Source organism: Triturus cristatus, chromosome 11 (genome assembly GCF_964204655.1).
Source record: "Triturus cristatus chromosome 11, aTriCri1.1, whole genome shotgun sequence".
Classification (NCBI taxonomy): Eukaryota; Metazoa; Chordata; class Amphibia; order Caudata; family Salamandridae; genus Triturus; species Triturus cristatus.
Genome location: NC_140594.1, coordinates 263,176,726 through 263,196,641, shown reverse-complemented (window position 1 = coordinate 263,196,641; position 19,916 = coordinate 263,176,726). Strand labels below are relative to the sequence as shown.

The window sequence follows — 19,916 nt, the reverse complement described above, 5'->3', positions numbered from 1 at the left end:
GGGTGCGGGACGCACGCATTCTTCCGAGGGGCCTTTCGGACCACTCGCCGGTGCTCCTCGCTCTCGGTCCCCCCCCCCTTTCTGCCCGTCCGATATGGCGTCTGAACGCTTGGTTCCTTCACGACAAGGCTTTTCGGAGGGCGGTCGGGGGCGAGATAGTCGACTACTACTCTCATAATGAGGGCTCTGTCGTCTCCCCCGCTGTCCTCTGGGAGGCTGGCAAGGCGACTGTTCGGGGCGCCGCTAAAGGGCACCTGCAACGTCAACGACGGGCTCAATCCCAGAAGCTCGCGGACTGTGACGCCCAGGCCTTAGAACTGGAGCGTAGTCTGGGTAACTTAGCCGATGCCGCACGGTCTCGTCGCTTGGCCTTCCTGCGGGAAGAGATTCGTCTGCACTCCCTGGAAGCGGCGAAGATCCTATGGCGCTCCTCGGTGGCCCGGGTGTACGGTTGGGGAGACAAAAACGGCACTCTTCTCCACCGCCTGGCGACCTATCCCCGGGCGGGCAGGATCATTCCAGCCATCGCGGACCCCGCGGGTGGAGTCCACACGGTCTCAGTGGCGATAGCCCAGGCATTCGCTGACTACTACTCCCGGCTGTACCGTCTCCGACCGCCCACGCTCTCCCTGAATGAGCTACTGGGAACAAACGGGGCGACACTTGCGCGGCTGCAGCCTGAGATTTCTGAGACCCTGGATTCGCCGATCGAGCTACAGGAGATTGAAGAAGCGATCGGCCGCCTGGCACCCGGGAAGACCCCGGGACCTGACGGATCGCCCCAGGAATACTACGCTCACTACCGTGAGACATTGGCCCCGAGGCTTCGAGACCTCTTTGCGGCCGTGGTGGAGACGGGCTCGTTCCGGCCCGAAACGGATACAGCAACCATAGTTGTACTCCCCAAGACACAGCCTCCCTCGCGGTCCTGCTCAGACTACCGGCCGATATCCCTTATTAACACAGAACTCAAAATCTATGCCACGGTCCTGGCGCAACGGTTACGCCCATCGCTCGCCTCCCTGGTCCATCCGGACCAATGTGGCTTTATGCCGGAGCGGGGGACCAGACACTGTCTACGGCGCCTCCACCTCGCGATGGCGCACCGCGGCCGCCTTTCCCCCTATCTGGCCCTCCTCTTGGTCGACTTTGAAAAAGCCTTTGATTCCGTGGGATGGGCGTACTTGGGTGAGGTCCTGGAGCGTATGGGCTTCGGCCCCCGGTTCCGAGCCATGGTAATGGTCCTCTATGCGCGCCCGCGGGCCCGTGTGTTGGTCAATGGGGCACTTTCTCGCCCATTTCCCATAGGCCGGGGGACGCGCCAGGGTTGTCCGCTCTCGCCCCTCCTTTTCGCTCTGGCGATGGAACCCCTGGCGGTGCTGATTCGCGCGGATCCTGTTCTTCGAGGCTGGGAATGGCCGGATGTGGCCCCCGACAAAATCGCCCTATACGCGGACGACGTCCTCCTCTATCTCTCGGACCCGGCGACCTCGGGTCCCCGGGTCCGTCGGATCCTCCATCGATTTGGCCAAGCGTCGGTTCTTCACCTGAACCCCAAAAAATCCGTCCTAGTCCCGCTACACCCGTCGCGGGAATGCTTCGACTGGCAGTCGGACATCCCCCTCCGGAGACTCTCCTTTAAATACCTGGGGATTTGGGTCACCCTCCTTCCGGAACTATGCTGGGCCCTTAATGTGGCTCCGGTAGTCAACAAAACCAGGTCAGACATGCTCCGGTGGCAGTCCCTCCCATTGAATCCGCTAGGGAGAGTCGCTCTATACAAGATGATGATCCTCCCCAAATTTCTTTACATACTACAAAATACTCCATGCCCTTTTCCGCGCCCGTGGTTCCGAGACCTGGATAAAATGGTGACCAAATTCCTTTGGGGCGGCGGTAGGCCTCGGCTGGCCTTGGATCGATGCAGGGTCCCCTCCTATGATGGCGGTCTGAGCATGACCAATCTATATCTTTATTACCTGGCCACCCAGTTACTGGTGATCCATGACTGGTTCTCGGGAGGCTGGGGCGACCCGGCTTACCGTCTCGAGGTGCAAGGCCTTGGGTTCTCCTCCATCCAAAACATGCTCTATGGCACAACGGTCCCCCTATCACTCCCCGACGTCGTGCGGGCTCCTTTCCTCGCGTGGCGCGCGGCACTGCGGCACACTAGATGGTCGGGGACGTCCACACAACTCACTCCGCTTTGGCACGGGACCTGGCTGCGGGAGGTGGTGGGATTGGCGGGCTTTCGGCAGTGGGATCTTCTTGGTATCTCCTGTCTGGGCGACTTATGGCGTGGGAGCCGCATGTGTTCCTTCCAAGAGCTTCAGACCCGCTTCTCGCTGCGGCCCTCCCAATTCTACCGCTACCTTCAACTGCGCCACGCGGTCCGGGCTCACGTCCCTCTAGAATCCAGACTGCCTCCCCATAGCCCACCTGAAGCTCAGGTGATGCTGGGGTATCTGGGAAAGGGGGGTATATCCCGCATTTACAAATCCCTGATTAACAATTCCCCGGTGGACTGGAGCGGGCTCAAACAGCGATGGGAGGCCTGGGTGGGACCCCTGGACGAGGCGGACTGGAGGGACGCCCTTATGGGCCCTCGGTCGCTTACCACCTCCGCTAGGCTGCGGCTCATCCAAATCTACTACCTACACACCGCCTATCTGACCCCGGACCGCCTGTACCGGGCGGGTCTCCGCGTGGACGCCTCCTGCACCCGGTGTGGGGTGGCTCCGGCAGATTTTTTCCACATGGTGTGGTCTTGTTCCCGTCTACACGATTACTGGGCAGCGATTGAAACTGAGCTAGCGGAGGTCTTGGGTTGGGAGGTTCCCCATGAGCCTAGAATGGCCCTGCTGGGCATCATGGATGGGATCGACGGATCCCGTAACGAAAAGTACTTCCTCACCACTGCCCTTATGGTGGCTAAGAGAGACATAGCGGCAGTATGGTCACAACCGGACCCACCCAGAGTGGCTACCTGGAGTAGAGGGGTGGACTGGTGTGCGGCCCAGGAGCGGTCGTTGTGTGCTGCGCGAGGCTGCCCCAAAAAATTCCGCAAGATATGGGGGAAGTGGCTGGGGGGCATGATTTGAAGGGTGGGGGCGCAGGGGGTGGGGACGGAGGATGGGAGAGGGTGGGAGGGTCTTTGCAATGGTTTATTGATGCTTATCCAAATGCAGTTACTGATGCCTTGTTCAATGCACTGCTGTATCTTACTCTTGATACTGTCTTTTATGCCGCAAAACACAATAAAAATTTGTTTATCAAAAAAAAAAAAGCTTATTCAAGAGGGGGAAGCATGGTCCTACAGTCCTGGCGGCCAATACAGCTAAAGAAGAGAGATCAGTCAAAGACCTCCCCCTCAAGTCCAGCGCCAGAGGGGCGGAGGCGGCTCCGGCCTCGAGTGGGCATCTCACAGAGCACGATCTGGGCGACGTTGAGGGACCAGTCACATGAGGTTTTCTTGACTCCTTGTTTGCTTCGCTTAAAAGGGGACTTCCATGCCATGAAGAAGGAAATCTCCCTGGAACTCTGGGAGCTGTGAAAGGACATCACCTCAGTTGGTGACAGAGTTAATACGCTGGAGACGCAGGTTTCTTCGAGGGATGAGGAGATTGACAAACTTCAGCAACAGACCTTCCGCCTTCAAGATCAGCAACTGGTCCTACAAGGCCATGCGGAGGGCCTCAAGAATGGCTCTTGACGGAACAATATAAGTATTCAAGCAGTTCCCCAGAGAGTTGAAGGACAAGACATAGAGGCCTTCGTGGAGGACCTCTTCCATCACATCCTGGGTGCCCCCCCGAGCAGAAGATTAAACTGACCGGACCCATCATGTTGGGCCCAGGAGGCTGGCGACAGCACCCCCTCCAGACATTTTAACGTGTGTCTACGACTTCCAGTTAAAAGAACGGATTCTCCACGAAGCACGAGATAAGCACCCTATAGACTTCCGATCATCCAGACCTCGCCTGTTTCAGGACCTAGCGGCCTCTACTCTGCAGAAATGGAAGGAGTTTAGGCAGGTTACAACCTTCCTGCGTTCCAAGGAGATCTCATATTCCTGGGGGCACCCCTTTAGAATAATTTTCAAATGGAATGGCAGATTTCTCCAAGTTCGAGGCATGTGGGCCGCTGAATTCATATCTGTGCATAGATCGCCGCCTAGTGTTGGGTCCGGATGATTGCACATTGTTGTCCTGGAAGAGTCTTCGAAGTATCACGAGATAGGTGGCTCCTCCCCTGGACTACAGTGCGCATGGGCATCCCCTCCATCCTTAGATTGTTTTTTTCCGCCATTGGGTTCGGATGTCCTAATCTTAGCTCTTAGAGTATTTAGGCCTATTACTCGTCGGTATCGTTTTCGTTCGGCGCCGGGTATCTTCATCAAAGTTAGCCATTTGCCCTTCGACGTCAGCGCCGATCAAGATCGACGATGGAACCAAAGACATCGAATAGCCCCTTCAAGCGTTGCCCTCTTTGCAACGCTAAATATGCTCGCTTAGACGTGCACCCGGTGTGCAACAAGTGCCTCTCTCCAAACCACGACGAAGCCACCTGTATGGCGTGCTCCAGGTTTCGATCTAAGAAAACACTTTGCATTCGTCGAGCAGCTCGGCTCGAGGCGCAGAAAGTAGCGCCAAACCCAAACAACATCTTCGGGACCGAAGATGAGGAGGTCGTGGACCTTGAAGTTCAAGGAGAGATCTCGGATCCGGCGTCGGAGCGTGAATCCGACTATGATGCCGAGGACGAACATATTCTATATGAAGAGGAAGATGAAGTCATCGAACAGGTAGGAGACGACGGAGAGGCCCTTGGGGCCGAGGAGGATAGCTCGGAAGAGGAGCTACGCCCACAGGTCCACTCAGGGCCCAAAGAGACACTCGATAAGGCTCAGGTCGCGGGATCGCCACAAGGCCTTACCCAAGATCATTCCTCTCGTTCTTCCGCCCCGCTTAAATGCCCGGCGTCAAACTATCCTAAAGAGCCGTCGGTATTGAAAGCGCCATCGCTCGATCGACGAGAATCGAAACTGAAGGCAACGGCACCGAAAGTGAAAGAGTCTCTCCACGGCAACAAGGCCTCGAAGCCCTCGGAGCCGAAGACACAAAAGAAGGCTGTCGACGCCGAGAGGAGTCTTACGAATGTCGAGCCGAAGGCGGCACCTACAATCAAGGTCAAGGTTGCCGACCCGAAAATATCGACGCCAAGGACCGTCGACACACATATGGAGAGTGGCCCTCGAGAGCCACCCCATTCCAGTCTTCGTGTCCCGAAAACGACATCTGGTACAGGGCTTGATGCCACAACCAAAAAGGCGTCGAAGGACCGTGTCCAATCCGCGGCACCGTCTCCCTTTGTAAAGCAGAAGGTGTTGGAGTCGTTATTACGCATCCAAACCAAGGCTTCCATGATTGGCGCAAACACGGCCCCGCAGCCAAAAGCGGTCAGCGCGGTTCACATCGCGTCGACGCACATCAAGTTTGGACTCCCACCAGCGGTGCGACCAAAAATGTTCGACGCCAAGAAGGGTCTCGACCCCCAAGAATCTATCGACCCGAAGAAAAATGTCGAGGCACCGACAGGAATTCAAACAGAAAAGAGAGCTGTTGCAATACCTCGCGACGATGAGGATCCCAGGCAATTTATCGACGCCAATACCGGTAGACTTTCCATATACAAACGGAAAATAGTAACAGAGACACCAATGGAGCCCTACAAAATTCCATTGAAGAAAAAAAGACCCACATCACCAGTTCTAGTGGAACAACTTCAATATTGTGCCACAGAACCTCAGTCATTCTCACCCACACACTCTAATGTGGATGCTGGAGATGTTGATGATATAGAGGGCACTTATCCTATGGACACTGACCCTGGAGACCAAAACCAGCCTTGGGTGGACAATACTGATGCAGGGGGTGGTGAAAACGTCTCCTACAGAGTATACGGCTGCTTTCAATGCCTTAATTGAAAGAGCAGCCAACAATCATGACGTACAGCTCCACACTGATCCTATTGAGGACGACTTTCTAATGGATACCTTCTCTACCTCAGAAAGATCTGTTAAAACTCTGCCCATGCTGAAGGGGGTCCTCAAACAGGCTACTGACATTTTTAAGGAGACCACAAGGGCGAGAGTCCTTAACCCTAGAATTGAAAAAAAATATAGGCCAGCTCCTGTGGACCCTGCCTACATAAGAGGACAGTTGCCTTTAGACTCATTGGTGGTTTCCAATGCTCGGAAGAGAGCCAACTCACAGACAACGGGTGATGCTCCTCCCCCAGACAAAGAGTCTAAGGTCTTGGAAACATCAGGAAAGAGGGTTGCTGCACAGGCAGCTAACATCTGGAGAATTGCCAACACTCAGGCGCTTCTGGCTAGATACAACAGGGCACATTATGATACCCTAGAGACACTGCTACAGCACCTCCCAGATCAGTATAAAGAAGGAGCAGAATCCCTAATTACAGAAGGGAAGCTTATCAGCAACGCTTCCATTAAGTGCGCTCTTGACGCAGCTGACACTGCAGCTAGGGCTATTAACACCAGCGTCATATTAAGACGGCATGCTTGGTTAAGAATCTCTGGATTCAAACCAGAAATACAAACAACTATACTTAATCAACCTGTCAACCCTAACTCCCTCTTTGGCCCCGAGGTTGACACCACCCTAGAAAAACTCAAAAAGGATACGGAGACTGCAAAGTCTATGGGAGCTCTGCAATCACAGCAGTTTCGGAGTGGGTCCTTTCGTCGCTCCAGCAACAGAGGACCATCAAAAAGCCAAAACTCCCAACAGTCGCAGTACACTAAAGGAGGTACACAGACCACCTATAATAAAAATCATAGAGGTGGATACCGTGGAAACAACGTCAAAGGCAGAGGCCGTGGAAACAACAGCACCAGGTCCTCCGCCACCAACAAACAGTGACGCCTTGTCACTGCCCCCCGACCACGTAGCACCTGTCGGGGGGAGACTCCAACAGTTCCTGCCAGTCTGGGAATCCATTACTACAGACAGGTGGGTGAGAGAAATTATCCAGTACGGTTATTGTCTAGAGTTCACGTCCACTCCACCCAACATACCACCAAGACACCATCATATGTCCGCAGAGCACTTGCACTTATTCCAACAAGAAGTTCTCAGTATGCTCCAAAAAGGAGCCATAGAACTCGTGCCTGCAAAGGAACGAGGATCAGGGGTGTACTCACTGTATTTTCTGATCCCCAAAAAGGATGGATCTCTCAGACCCATACTAGATCTAAGACCTCTAAACCGTTACATTCTCTCAGAGCATTTTCACATGCTCACTCTGCAACAAGTACTACCGTTGCTCAGTCAGGGAGACTTTCTCGCAACATTAGACCTCAAAGATGCGTATTTCCATATACCCATACACCCCTCACACAGAAAGTATCTCAGGTTCACTGTTCTCAATCAGCATTACCAGTTCAAAGTCCTCCCTTTCGGGGTAACTACGGCACCCAGAGATTTCACCAAGTGCCTGGCTACAGTGGCGGCACACTTAAGGAGACAACACATACATGTCTATCCTTATCTGGACGACTGGCTTGTCCAGGGAAAGTCGGCCCAGCACTGTGCCAGCCACATGTCCCACACCATTCACCTTCTTCACAGCCTGGGCTTCTCACTAAATTATCCAAAGTCCCACCTTCAACCCAACCACGTACAGCAGTACCTAGGCGCAACCATAGACACTCTGGCAGCCACGGCACAACCAAATTCAGTCAGGATCAACAGCATTCAGTTGCTCAAAAAGAAATTCAAACCTCAACACTCACTCCCAGCAAGAGTGTTTATGCAGTTGATAGGCATGATGGCCTCCTGCATCTTCATAGTCCCGCACGCAAGATTACATATGCGCCCACTTCAGGAGTGCTTGGCACGTCAGTGGAATCAGGCCCACGGACAATTAAAAGACCTAGTGTTGGTGAGCGGTCGGGCATGCTACTCTCTGCATTGGTGGAATCCACAAAACCTTTGCAAGGGCCGACCGTTCCAGGAGCCTGTTCCACAAATCATACTGACGGCGGACGCGTCTCTCCAGGGATGGGGAGCTCATGTACTCAATCACACAGTGCAGGGACTATGGACGACACAGCAAAAGAAGATGCACATCAACCTTCTGGAACTGATGGCAATCTTCCTAGCCATGAAAGCATTCAAAATGCACCTGTGCAACAAAGTCGTGTTGATCCAAACAGACAACATGACTGCCATGTACTACATACAGAAGCAGGGAGGAACACACTCGCCACAGTTGTCTCATCTGGCTCAGAGCATGTGGAAGTGGGCCATTCAGAGGAAAATCTTCCTCATGGCGGAACACCTCCCAGGCAAAGACAACTAGATGGCAGACCTGCTCAGCAGACACAGCCACCGGATGCACGAGTGGGAAATACATCCATCAGTACTCCAACCGTACTTCCAGCAGTGGGGTCATCCAGAGATAGACCTATTCGCCACAAGGGAAAACGCAAAATGACAAAACTTTGCCGCCAGGTTCCCACATCCACAGTCGCAGGGCAATGCAATATGGATGAACTGGTCCGGCAGATTTGCGTACGCTTTTCCCCCAGCGCCGTTAATACCGCTGGTGGCACGCAAACTCAAGCAACACTCGATGACGCTCATCCTGGTTGCTCCAACGTGGGCACGTCAGCCATGGTACACCACGTTTCTGGAACTCTCCGTGGTACCGCATCAAAGGCTACGGCTCACACCCACACTTTTAACGCAGAGCCATGGCGAGATTCAGCACCCAGATCCGCAACAGCTGAACCTGGCGATCTGGCTCCTGAGATCTTAGAATTTGGCTACCTAAACTTGCCTCCAGAATGTATGAATATCATCAAGGAGGCACGGAGACCCACTACCAGAGCCTGCTACGCGGCTAAGTGGAAAAGATTTGTCATTTATTGTAAAAATAATGACATCAATCCGCTGGATGCATCAACGCAAAACATTATCTGTTATCTATTACACTTATACCGATGCAATCTAGCGTACAATTCCATCCGTATACATTTAACCGCACTGGCAGCTTACCTTCAGAATAGGCAGCACCTCTCTCTGTTCAAAGTGCCTGCCATCAGAGCTTTCTTGGAGGGACTCAGGCGTGTGATTCCTCCCCGACACCCTCCTTCACCAGTCTGGAACCTAAATGTGGTCCTCACCAGACTGATGGGACCACCTTTTGAACCTCTACACTCCTGTGAGATTCAATTTCTAACATGGAAAGTAGCTTTCCTAGTTGCCATTACTTCCCTAAGACGAGTTAGTGAACTTCAGGCACTAACCATTCAAGAGCCATTTATACAGGTTCATGCAAACAGGGTAGTACTACGCACCAACCCTACTTTCATGCCCAAGGTAATCTCGCAGTTCCATATGAACCAATCCATAGAACTGCCCGTGTTTTATCCTAATCCTGAGAATGTAGCGGAGAGAATGCTCCACACACTTGATATCAGAAGAGCTCTCCTGTACTATATTGACAGAATACAGACTTTCAGGAAAACAAAACAACTGTTTGTTGCCTTTTCTCCACAGCACAAAGGCAACCCCATTTCCAAAGCAGAAATAGCTAGGTGGATAGTTAAGTGTATACAGATTTGCTATGAAAAAGCTAAGCGCACACTAACAATTCCTCCAAGAGCCCACTCTACACAAAAGTTAGGGGCCTCCATGGCTTTCCTGGGAAATATTCCTTTAGAGGAGATATGTAGAGCAGCCACATGGTCCACTATACATACATTTACCAAGCACTACTGTGTAGATGTACACTCAAGACAGCAGGCAGCTGTAGGACAGGCTGTTCTCAAAACGCTTTTTCAGACTGCTGCAGCTGGCACGGGAAGCCGCCGCTAAATGGAGGGACTGCTATATAATCTATGCACAGATATGAATTCAGCAGCTCACATGCCTCGAACCGAATATGCTACTTACCAGTATGCATCTGTTCTTGGCATGTAGGGCTGCTGACATTCATATCGCCCACCCTCCTCCCCGGCGCCTGTAGCAGCTGTAGCATTCAGTAATTACTAGTTAGCATGGTCATCATTCACTGTATTACACTCCATCTATGCCACAATGGCGAAAAACAATCTAAGGATGGAGGGGATGCCCATGCGCACTGTAGTCCAGGGGAGGAGCCACCTATCTCGTGATACTTCGAAGACTCTTCCAGGACAACAATGTGCAATCATCCGGACCCAACACTAGGCGGCGATCTATGCACAGATATGAATGTCAGCAGCCCTACATGCCAAGAACAGATGCATACTGGTAAGTAGCATATTCGATCCGCTCTTTGCAGGAAGCTAAGTCACTACTCAACATGCCCAGAGACGACGAGGAGGCCCCAGCACAGGAGGGCGGCATGTTGAATCTAAAAGATGGCATCGAGTGGGAAGGTACCCACTATGCCGCCGCCCTGACCCTGAGATGATGGCCATGAAAGAAAAGCAGTCATCGCAATACTGGAAGGAGACTCAGCCGCTGCAGAATGAAGGACACAATGCCCAGACACCAGGGGAACGATTTTCTCTCTTTGAAAGGATGACATCTCAGGGACTCTGGAATTGGGGCTCAGGTGGGACGGGGGCGGTGTAGGGGTTCCTGCTGAACATCTCGCACCTCACCATGGGGTTTACAACCCAGGACATTTATAACCTTTGTAAGTTGTCAGTTAGTTCTGTTTGTTTTTTTGTTGGGGTATCAGGGCTCTCTCCTCCACCTCCTGCATTTGGGCGATCTCGCAGATTTAAGCACCAGGGCGCCCACCGGGTATCTTGGACAGGTATGAACATGGGGGCCCTGGGGAAGGGGTGTGTCAAGGTCTACTGGTCCTTGATGTGCGTCTCGACACCCACTGCCATGACATCAGAGGTTAAAATCCAATCCCTTATTGTAAAGGGCCTTAACAGCCCGATTAAGAGGCGGTCAGTCCTATCCTTGTTAGAAAACTCCAGAGCCCATATATGGCTCCTCCAGGAGACAAATCTCCTGCCTAAGGACGCTCACAGATTGTGATCCAGGGCATTCCCCCACCAGTTGTTTTCCTCACACTCCTCTAAGACGGCCGGGATAGCTATACTGGTTTCCGCTAGGTTACAGGGTAAAATAGTTTTAAGAAGGCTGAGATAAAGGGCAGACTTCTTGCATACATCTGCACGCTGGGACAGCATACCTTCACAATAGCTACAGTTTAAGTTCCCAACGATGGGCAGGAAGGGATTCTCCGCGAGGCGGTACAGTAGCTGTCTGGCTCCCCGGACAGAGCAATACTGCTGGGAGGAGACTTCAACTTGGCGTTCCACAATGATCTGGGTAGATCGTATCAGCGCATAGGGCAGACGGGGGTCCTCTCTGGGAACAGGAGGTGTTTTTTGACTGAGACCGGGTTCACAGACGTCTGGAAACTATGCCAACAATCTTCTAGAGAGTATACATTTTATTCGCACTCCCACAAAACGTACTCCCGCAATCTGTGTCAGATTACAACTGACACAGAAGGCAGAGATCTTCCTATGCCCACTGTCGGATCACTCAGGTGTGTGTATCTCCTGGTCTCTACAGCACTATAGGTCCCTCCGCCTTCTCTGGTGCGTCACGGAGATGTTGTTGCAGTGCCCCTCCGTAGTTAAGCTGGTCATCCAAACCATAACCGGTTACTTGGCAGTTAATGACACTCCAGACATGTTGACGGTTGTTGTATGGGAAGCTCTGAAGGCGGTGGTCAGGGGAGAGTTCTTAGTGATTTCTGCAGGGGACAATTAGATCAGGAGGGAGAAAAGGGAGCAAATCTCGAACGAAGTGGCTGAACTAGAGCGTATCCACTGAAGAACAGGTGCCCCTAGAGTCTGGAGACAACTCGAGGCAGCGAGGGGCAAGTTAGCTGGCCTGGACATAGATAGAGCGGAGTGCGCTGCTCGTAGCCTCAGCCACGCCTTTTACATAGGGGGATAGATGCGGGAGGCTCCTGGCCAATAGACTACGAGCACAAAGACTGGTATCTCACATCCCCAAGGTAATTGACCAGTTAGGGCAGGAACAGGCCACTGATCTGGGCATAGCCGAGACTTTTAGGCAGTTTTATGCATCCCTATACGGGGCCCAGACACTACCGAAGAAAGGCCCAGCTCAATATCTACAGGGGGCGAACCAAACTAGTCCCGAGTCAAGCAGAGGACCTCGAATCTCCAATTAAGCTGGAGGAGGTCATCTCTGCCATATCCAAATTGAAATTGCATAAATCTCAAGGTCCCGATGGCTTCACCTCCCTCTTTTATAAAAACCTTTTGCACAACGCTGGCCCCGCTGCTGGTGAGAGTTTACAACTTGATTGGGGCGAGAAACTCTTTCCCGCCATCAATGTTGGAGGCATTAGTTACAGTGGTCCCTTAAGCAGGCAAGGATACACGACATTGCGCTTCTTTTCGCCCAATCTCCCTTCTCAACGTGGACCTAAAAATATTCACTGGGATAGTAGCCCAGAGACCCTCCCCTCACCTACCTGGGCTGAAAGACCCTGACCAGTCGGGTTTTGTCCCTGGACGTCAGTGCTCTGACAACACAAAGCACCTCTGGCACCTGGTTGATAAATCTGAATGCTTCCCTGGTGAGCGCATGATTCTCTCTGTCGATGCTCATCTTGGTTTCCCGCAGAGCTTTATTGACTGGATTCTCAGCAGCTACTATCCCTCCGCTTCTGTGTGGGTGAATGGGCTCATCTCAAACACCTTCCCTATTCAACAAGGAAAGCGACAGGGGTGCTCACTGTCACCACTCCTGTTCGCTCTGTATATGGAGCCCATGGTGCAGCGGATACGGGATGATCCCTTAATCTCAGGGGTGCAATTTGGGGGAGAGGAGCACAAAATTAGCCTATACGCTGATGACTTGGTGGCCACACTGGAGATGCCCAGGGAGTCCCTCCCTGCCTTATTGCCGGAGCTTGACCTTTTCGCAAAAGCGTCGGGTTTCAAGATCAATGTGCATAACTCACAAGCCCTCTATTTGTTTCTTGGCCCAACACTCTGGGGTTACTTCAGCGGTCTTATGGTATTCATTGGGCCCAGGAAGTGGTTCCTTACTTGGGCCTGCAGCTCACGGTCAAAATTCAGGGAACTGCCTCACTTAACTACCCGACATTCTTACGACATGTGAGGGACTGCCTTCACAAGTGGAGAGCTCATTCGCTGTCATGGCTGCACCGGATAATGGCCATAAAAATGACCATACTCCCCAAGATAATATACATATTCCAGACGCTCCCACTAGCTCCCCTCTCGGGCATCATACGCTCCCTACAGTGGGACCTAGAACGCTTCATATGGCGAGACCAGAGACCGCGATTGTGTAGAGAATTAACTTATAGAGACCCTGCAGAGGGAGGTCTGTGAGTCCACAACCTGCTAAATTATTGGTGGGCGGTACAAATGCGACCCCTGGTTGAGTGGACTCATCCAGAGCCTGAGAAGCGCTGGCTGTTCATGGATAGGTCCCTCGTCAGAAAGCCCCTCTGGGGAGTCCCCTCCCTTACGAAAGCTGTCAGACCTCGGAATCTATACCTTTCTAAGGTGACATGCCCCATCCTCCTAGCTTGGGATAAGGTAGCCGACTCACGAGGCCTCACGACCTTCCTGTCCACCATCACACCTATAGTTAACAACCCAGACTTTGTGCTAGGGTTAGACGCAATGGGGTTTGTACTGTGGACCAAGGAGGGTTAGTGCTCTATAGGACACCTCTTTGATACCGCGGGCCTCCTGGTATTTTCTGACTTTGCAGGGGGCATGGCCTCCTGGAGACAGAACGCTACCGCTATACAAAGATCCATCACTGGGTAATGCAACCTGAGTTGCGGGCAGGGGCCAAAAGACACTTCACACCTTTCGAAAAGTGGCTACGGACGCCCGCCTGACATCAGACTTGTATAAATTCGTAATGCGAACCCAGGACAGTGGGAAATCTCCTGGTCAACTGCAATGGGAGGCCGTTTGGGTAGGTCGCCGACACAGAAACAATGGTCAGATATATACTACAGAGCTCGACATACGGTGCAGAACATACGAGGTATTGAATCTTCCAAGCAAATCGCCACCTATTGGTATTTAACTCCTCCTCTGCTTCATAAGAGCAACCCATCCCGGAGCCCCAAGTGTTGGAGGGCCTGTTGTTCGCTGGGCACTCTGACGCACTTGTTATGGGAATGTCCTTTCCTGGTGGATTGCTGGAAACAAATACTGGACGACATTGATTCCCACTTTGACATCCAAATTCCCCGCTTTCCAGCTTACATCCTCCTGGGCTTCCCCAATTCGATCACCTTCCCACTCAGGGCGCGAAAGAGGCAGGCAAATGGCATTAGCACTGAGGGCAGCCTTACAAAACATTCTGTCCCACTGGGGCACTACAACGATCCCACCCCGATTGGGGTGGCTTCATAGGTTGTGGATGATTTTAGGGGGAGGGGATGCACACCATTTGCACCATATCTTGTTCTGGCTTGTCCGAACGTACTCTAGTATGCGTGCAGCTTGGTGAAAATGCCTTGCCCAATTGACACCTTAAGATTAACATCACTGAGAAATGGGGCGTGTCTGCGCCCCAAATCAAACGCACTGCTAAATGTGCCACATTAGCAATAATTAGTGCCTTTTAAACCGCTTTTTACTTGTTTCATTCATCCTTTTACTCCCCTTCTTTGTTTTACTCTCTTAAGTTTTTGTCCCCACTCGACATCATGCGCCTTTTTTCCAAATTTCCAATGTTCTGACTGTGCCCCTCCGGACCTCTTGTAAGAACATGACTGCTGCGAAGTTCATCAAAGGCAGTGTTTATAAAATAAAACCCAATGCATTTCGGGCACAGAAATGCCCTTCGTCAGGGGTCACTGTGAATAACAACAAAAATAACAACCAATCGGTATTAATCATACTGTTACATCATATTTGGTTACTCTTTTACAATATAATGTTTAATTTGCCACAACTAATATTTCCTTGCAAGCCCAATTTTGTATTACCCTGAAAAGCTCCCCCTGTCATTTTTCTCCCATCATTATCAGTAAAATACTTTTCCAGAATGATATCTCTTCCTCCCTCTCCTGGTCAGACGACCATTAATTTCTCATAGCAATAGAGCTGCATCTTCCACTTCTAGTTATCCCTACGATCTTTATCTCTCCCTGTGCTTCACACTTTTACAATCATTTTCCATTGTGCAACATTAAGTTAACCAGCATTGTTCATTATCACTCGTAGATACACACATACCTGACGCAAACATTTAAAAACCGCCCGTCCTTCTCTTCATTACCAGAAATCATTATTCCTCCCACACTCCCTATTAGGTTCTGGGGCATACTTGGGATGAAGAAAATCTCATTATCACTCACAAACCCAGCTGCCTCCTTTCACGACCTGTGGGAGCCCTTCCTAAAATTGTTGACCTCGTAATTCACCGAACTTACTTGCCCCAAATATCTGAGACTATGACGTTTAACAGACCCACCTTCTAAGGCGAAGACTGGGTAGTATACACAACAGTAAACCCTACTACTTGAGATTTTTGATTATGGTAGCGCCCGGTGGAATTTTGTTCTGGATATAGTTTTTGATGGAAGGAGTGGGAGGAGGGAGGGGGACTTTCACTTGTTCATTGTTCCTATTTTCTATTGATGGAAGTCCTGTAGTCGGACTACATAATAATATGCCCACTGTATGCTGGTTCTTTGTCTGCCGTTTAACTGATTGAAATCAATAGAAGAAATCTGAACATAAAAGCTCATTCAGAAGGAGGTACTGAAGGGGCTATGCTTATGTGAACTTTTGTGTCAGAACCTGGTTGAACGCCTGGAATGCCTCTGCCAGAGGAGAGTGGCTCGGGTCCCTGAGGTGATCAGATAGAGATTCTGATTAGATCGAGATCATAGAGACTGTTCTTTGCAAGGAACAGTTTCCCAATTCAGAGAATCGCCAACCTCTGTTAACAGTGATAAAAGCAGTGAGGGAGAGGATGAGACTCACAAAACAAATCTGGAAGATGATGGATATGAAAATTGAGCTGTTTTATCTTGAACAGAGTGAAGTTCAGTGACCATATTAAATACACATGCTAAAAACAGGAGGCTTAAGATAGCATAGTCATTGTGTAGGCTCGCTTGAGGGAGGTTGGATGACAGTGTGTCAGACTTGATTCAGATAAGCGCAGCAAAGGCATTTGTGGAGAATTTGACCGACAGTGAGGAAACGTGGTTTAAGAAAAGCTGTTGTACTATTAACAGCTGGTGGTATGGTTTTTCATCCATACTAGGGACCTGATGCTATGATGTGATTTTTTTTTTTCTACATTGCTCCACTCTCCACATTTCCCTGCCTAGTTAGGACTAGGTAGAGACGCTCAGCCTAGATGGGTGGTTGAAATGCCATATGTATGAATGAATGAATGAAAAGACACGTATTGTTTGCGGAAGGTCTGGTGATTTGGGAATCGTGCGCAGGTAGAGTGGCAGGGAGTTCCAGAGCTTGGCGGCATTGTAGGAGAAGAGACATCCGCCACTTCTGGCTTTCTTTATTCTAGAGACCTCAGCCAGACACAGATTGTCTGACCGAAGTTTTCTGTTTGCTTTATAGGGGTGGATCAAGGCCGAATTAATGGAAGGGCCTGTCACTGACAATGTTGGATGAGCAATACACAGGGTCTTGAATCTAATGCGTTCTTGAACTGGGAGCCAGTGGAGGGAGCGTATTGACGGTTTTGCTGATTGTCTATTAGGTGATCCTGTCTGAAGTCTGGCTGCACTGTTCTGGACTAGCTGGAGTTTGGAAATAATGAGGAGGGGGAGCCCAGGTATAGCGCATTCCCGTAATCCAGCCTAGAGAGTATAAGGGATTGTATCAACACCTTTTGTGCTAGAGGGGGGAGAAGAGGGAGGATTTTACGGGCCATTCTAAGCATGCCGTAACAGGTCACTGCTGTCTTCCTGGCCTGTGTCCTAATAATATGTAGTACCACATGTTCCCTTTCCTCTTTCCCTTCAGCATTCCTCGGTGTGATTTTCCCACTCCCTTCCACCAGCCTCTCCCACAAAGGCTGCCGGCTTTCTACCAGAGACTCCCTTCCTATTTTTTTTCACTGTTTCTATAATTTCCTTAAATTTCCACATTGTATCTTGTAACTCTTTCCTCTTCATGCTTCTTCGTCAGCTGTTTTATATTTTTCCTTTGATATAGAAATTGGGGGATCCCTCTAGAATCCTACACTGGGTGTATTCACCCTTCCTTCTATAGATGTGTAGCCCATAAGTTTAGGAGGGGTCATCTTATGATTTCACAATAATACCAACAAATTTGTTCAACATCCCACTGGTATCTATGCAGAGCATTAAAATGTTTACAACATATTATTTGTGCCTTTAGTTAATATGTTCCTTGCTACAGAAAAGTGTGTTTATTCACTTGCTTCTGATCCGCTAATCTATAACTTTGTATAGTTGTCAAAATGATGTAATGGTTAGAAAAATCCACGTATGCCACCCTTCTGCTTTTTCAAGAGAGTGGAGGCAGCAGGATTTTCCCTTTACACTGCTGAGTATGGCACGAGGCACCGTCTTGTTGAAAGGCTTATATTCTTTTTCATCAGCAGTGAAAGAGGTTGGATTTGACCATGTAGGTTAAGCATACAGAAATTTCAATTGCTCAAGGTGGCATTCATTGGTCAAAAGATTGGGTTCATAGTTTGAGGAGGATAGAAAGCAAGCCTTGGAGAATGTCAGACTCCCTTCTTCAAGCCAAAACGTCTGTCTCTATCCTGGCAACAACAGTATTTGTGATAACAACAAATATAGTCCAAGTGGGTGCTCCTTGTATTGAACAACAATTACTTCCAATAATTATCTGTCAACAGAAGAAAAGTGGCATTCCTGCCTATACCAGTGGCCCAGTTCCATTAAAGGGAGAACGTCTATAGCTGTGGCTAGATCCAGTTTTTTTTCCAATATGGCCGAAATCTTTCTCAGGCCCCTAAATATTGGACCTAGTAGGAAGTGCATATTCTAGAGATTTTATACTACCTTCCTTCTGGTATCTGAAATCCAAGTAACTCCATACCTCAGCAATTCGGAGAATTTCTTATGACCCATGTTGAGTACTTGACCTTGAGACTCAGTGATGTGTGATCAATTCCATTTAAGATAGAGCGATTAGAGAAAATACTTCCTTTGCTGATGTCGAGTACTAAATGGCTGTCGGTGTTCAAGATACACATTTCCACATACTCATTGGGGGAAAGCCATCAGAAGTCCCTTAGGCTCACAGTTGTAGCTTTCCCAGTCCAGGGTACAGCCTTTCTGGCTCAAGATGGCCCCCCATTATAAATTACAATAGTGTTGAATCCTTCGGTGCTCCAGGACTCAGGAATAAATTTTTACCTACATCTGGAATGTTGATCTGATCAGGCATCCTCTTTTACTCAGGCAATGAAGGACACGAAGAAGATGTGCTGCATTTTCGCTGATCATGTCTGTTGATTATTTTCAGGAAATCAGTACCAATCTTCTCATAAAAGCAGGCTGATGTAGCAATGCACTGCAGAGCTCAGGCAAGAGTTTCCTTCCTTTGCTTCAGGCACTGAAGCTGTGGGCCTGATTCAGTGGTCTTCTGGTGTTCCCATGAGTAGCATCAGGCGGTGGGTTCAGTGCAAGGAGTTGTTCCTTTGTCTCACTTTCATCTGATCACATTGGTCAGACATGTTCTGTTTCATTAGTCTCTAGAGTTGGGGAATGATAATCAGCTCTTTGCTATGCTACAGGGGCTAAATTAGGAATTTTATCCATGGCTGTATGAATGCAACCTGTTACAGAAGGGACAAGTTGAGGAATTGGAGATAAAATAGGTTTTCTGATTGACTCCTGTTAAATGTCTCTTGACATGGCAACTCATCCATCAAATTGCTAGGAACTATCAGTTATTTTCAACATTCTGCAGCTGTTCATTCACTTTTTTGAAGTGATGATTTGGCCTCATAACCATGTGGCCAGATCTTATGCAAACTTGCTGGAAGTGACGCTGGAATTTCCTGGATTTGTTTTAATATCGTAGTTCACAGGTTGTGCCTGTAGGTGAAAACGTTTCTTTGTTTCCTACAGGCACTTTTCAGATGGACCAATTTATTTTTCTCTTCCTCCTAAGTGTATGCCTTAGGCAAGATCAGTTTTACTGAAGTGTTCTTTTCTCTCGGTCACTTGGCTTTCATAATTTTCAATCCAGGGCAAAAGTCCAATTTCTGCTCCCTGTCAAGATACCAGTTGGTGTGGGGGATCAGTACACTGTCCCTTTAGTGGTCTAAGCACCTCCAGTTTGCTTTAGCCTCTTTTCCCATGAGACCAGGTGTCTTTTGGTTTCATGCTGTCAAATGGGCATCTGCCAGATGCTTCTCTCCTCTTCCATGATCTTTCTTTTCTGTCCAAAGGTTATTCTGACTAGAATTGTCTGCTTGGAAGATGACTGACTCCATATTCAAGGCCAGTGATTTTAAAGACCGTTAATAGTGGTATTTTGGGAATCAAGACTGCAATCAGCTCTTAACATCTACGCCATACACTAGGCATCCTTTGGTGCTTTTGTCTTAAAAAAACATTTCCCTTCTGTGCTTCCGTCCTATTTTGAACACCTTTTTATGAGAGGATCTGTTGTGGAAGCAGGCACTTTCTTCCTTAAATGCTAATATGTAATTGGTTAGGGCCTTCCCTCCCTTTTGTTGGGTTTTAACTCTAGTGAGTTAGCATTTCAGCTCAATGGGAGTTTGAGATGACCCACAGAAAGGTTGGCCTTTCTGAGTCTCACCTTGGTCCCCAAACCTCTATAATCTGCA

The 19,916-nt window shown here is 49.7% G+C and overlaps 2 protein-coding genes across 2 annotated transcripts in view; one reads left to right on the top strand and one right to left on the bottom strand.

Moving 5' to 3' along the window:
- Positions 1–19,916, bottom strand: part of LOC146783979 (uncharacterized) — a 778,724-nt gene that overhangs the window by 172,194 nt on the left and 586,614 nt on the right. The gene's annotated exons all lie outside the window — the stretch shown is intronic.
- The window catches only part of PITPNB (phosphatidylinositol transfer protein beta), a 624,814-nt gene that overhangs the window by 384,870 nt on the left and 220,028 nt on the right, over positions 1–19,916 (top strand). The window lies entirely within an intron of this gene.